The following is a 3,292-nucleotide window of genomic DNA, read 5'->3' as shown; positions in this document are numbered from 1 at the left end:
CAATAAGTGGTGTGTGTGTGGAAGAAAAAAAACATTTTTTAGTGTGTGCAGTCGTCGAATGAATTACTAAAGCATCAGCTGAATATATTTAATGCTCCTTGTAACAGTGAAATGCCACAAAGTTTTAGGAAAGTATATGGGAACGCGAAATAATGTTTTGAAGATTGAAATAGACCTGATTGGGTTCAGGCAAAAGATCTTTCAATAAGTTCTCTTAAAGTGTCACTTCTTGCTGTTTCTGAAAGCATGGTACTCTATGACCATGTCGGATTGATTGCGAGAATGTGGCAATGTGCATGCAGTTAGTTCACTGCATGATCTATTGGCTGCACGTGCACTTGCCATATTATTCTCACAATTGATCCAATGCAGTTCACTTCTTTAAACTACAGGGAATAAATTAAGGGGGGCTGCTGCTGTTTATTAAGTACATTTGTATTGATGAACAAACACCAGATAACAAGGAGCAATTGACATGAAGGCATTTCTTACTATTATCTTTATGCTGTTTCCCTGGACTGGGTGAAATATACAGACTGCAAGTAACAAACAGGTTCGGTTTTTAGTTTTTGTCCTGAGTTAGAAAATACACAAAGATAATTGGAATAGTAACCATACCTCAGTGTTATTGTATTGAATGACATTAAAAGTACAAGGCCAAAAAGAAGGAGCAATTACTAAAAGTGGAGAGAGAGCAGAAACTAGTTCTGCAATTTGTAGGAATATATGTATATTTACTTTTGAATTTGATATCATGGGATCTTTTTAATAAGTGGGAGTGTCCATATGTTTGTCCTTCATAAGCTTGGGGATGGGGGCTATATGTGCAAGAACTGAAAATTTGTTCAAAATTAAATACTATTTTTAACGAAGCATTCTGTGGTATAAGATTTAAACTTTGGTATACTGAATATAAAGAAAACCACATTTGGCACAACCAGCACCTATATGCTGCTGATTTATCCTGCCATTTTTGCTTTTTGCCTGTTGTTTGTCTCACATTTTAAATGTTTCCCTGCCATTTGTATGAACCACTCCCATAGTGGTAAATTCCATATTCTCACTGCTTTGTAGAAAATAGATTATTCTTTTGAATGAATCTATTTGAACTTTGACCATCTTCATGGCTTTTTATTTTGTTGTTCTTCATGTAGAACCTCTCTCGATTAGCAAAAGTTTTCATAATTTTAGCCAATTTGCACATTAATTTTAAAATCTATTAAATGTGTTAAATTTGCTTAAATAGGTTATGTTTGATTTTGGTGATGTGCATTATGATACTTAGAAGTTAAGATACAGTGATGCTAGAAAGTTTGTGAACTTCGTAGAATTTGCTCTATTTCTGTATAAATACGACCTAAAATGTGATCAGATCTTCACATAAGTCCAAAAACTAGATAAAGACAACCCAATTAAAATAAATAACATGAAGATACGATTCATTTATTGAGAAAAATGATCCAATATTACATGTATTTGTTGCAAAAAGTGTGTGCCCCCCCCCCCCCCCATACAGCAAGAACTTAGACCAAAAGTTTCTGGTAACTGATCGGTCCTGCACATCGGCTTGGAGGAATTTTAGGCCATTCCTCCTTACAAAACTGCTTCAACTCTGGGATGTTGATGGGCTTCCTTGCATGAACTGCTGGCTTCAGGTCTTTCCACAACATTTCTATAGGATTAAAGTCAGGAGTTTGACTTAGCCATTCCAAAACATGAATTTTCTTTTTTTTCTAAACATTCTGTTGTTGATTTACTTTTGACTTTCAGATCATTGTCTTGTATTATTCAACTTCTATTAAGCTTCAGGTGACGGACTGCTACCCTGACATTCTCCTGTAAAATGTCTTGATACAAATTTGAATTCATGGTTCTCTCAACAATTGCAAGCTGTCCAGGCCCTGAGGCACAAAGCAGTCACAAGCTATGATGCTGCTTCCACATGCTTCACAGTTGGTGTGCAGTGCCATTTTTCCTCCAAACATAGCAATGTACATTTCTGCCAAAAAGTTAAACTTTTGTCTTATCTGTCCACAGAACGTTGTCCCAGAGGCGTTGTAGAATATCCAGGTGGTCTTTTGCAAACTTGAGATGTGCAGCAATGTTTTATTCTTGGAGAGCAGTGGTTTCCTCTGTGGTGTCTTACGAACACCATTCTTGTTCAGTGTTTTTCTTATAGTGGGCACATGAACAAAGACTTTAGCAAGTTCTAGAGATTTCTGTAGGTCTTGGTGTGATCTTTATGGGGTGTCCATTCCTAAGGAGATTAGCAATAGTACTGAGTTTCCTCCATTTGTAGACCATTACTGTTACTGATGAACACTCCATTCTTTGGAAATGCTTTGTATCCTTTTCCAGGTTGATGCATCACTGCAATTTTCCTAAGGTCCTCAGAAAATTTTGATCATTGATTGGAGCACCTGACTCCAAATAGCTTTTGTAGAAGACATTACCCCAGAGGTTCACATACTTTTTCAAATTAAAACATAATATTGGATCATTTTTCTCAATAAATAAATGGACAAGTGAACTGCTTTGTCTTATTTATTAATTGGATTCTCTGTCTAATTTTAGGACTTCCGTGAAGATCTGATCAAATTTTATGTGATATTTATGCAGAAATAGAGAAAATTCTATGGGGTTCACAAACTTTCTAGCATCAATGTAATTGCATTGTGACAATTTTTTTAAATTCCTTGTGCTTGTATAGATGTTACGTACTATATTTAACAGCTTTTAAAATGTAAAGTAATACACAAAACACTGGAGGAACTGAGCAGCTCAGGTAACATCTATGGATTGGAATAAACAGTCAATGTTTTTGGCAGAGATCCTTCATCAGAGCTGGAAAGGACAAGGAAGAAGTGAGAATAAGAAGGGGAAGGAGTATGATCTTGAAGGTGATAGGTGAAGCCAGGTTGGGGGGGGGGGGAGGATGAAATAAGAAGCTGGGAGGTGCTAGGTAGAAAAGGTAAAGGACTGGAGAAGGAGTAATCTGATGGGAGAAAAGGAAGGAAGAAGGATATCTGCAAGAGAATCAGGCTTTAATATCACTGACATGTCATTAACTTTGCAGCAGCAGTACAGTGCAATATATGATACAAAAAACTGAATTACAGTTAAGTATATATGTTAAATTAACATGAGTGCAAAAACAGAAATAAAAAAAATAGGTGCTGTTTGTGGGTTTAATGCTCATTTATACATCGGATGCCAAAGGGGAAGAAACTGTTCCTGAATTGTTGAGTGTGTGCCTCCAGGCTTCTGTACCTCCTCGTGGTAAGGAGAAGAG

This window comes from Hypanus sabinus, chromosome 16, assembly GCF_030144855.1.
Source record: "Hypanus sabinus isolate sHypSab1 chromosome 16, sHypSab1.hap1, whole genome shotgun sequence".
NCBI lineage: Eukaryota > Metazoa > Chordata > Chondrichthyes > Myliobatiformes > Dasyatidae > Hypanus > Hypanus sabinus.
The sequence above is the reverse complement of the archived record's forward strand: the minus strand, read 5'-3'. Positions refer to the sequence as shown.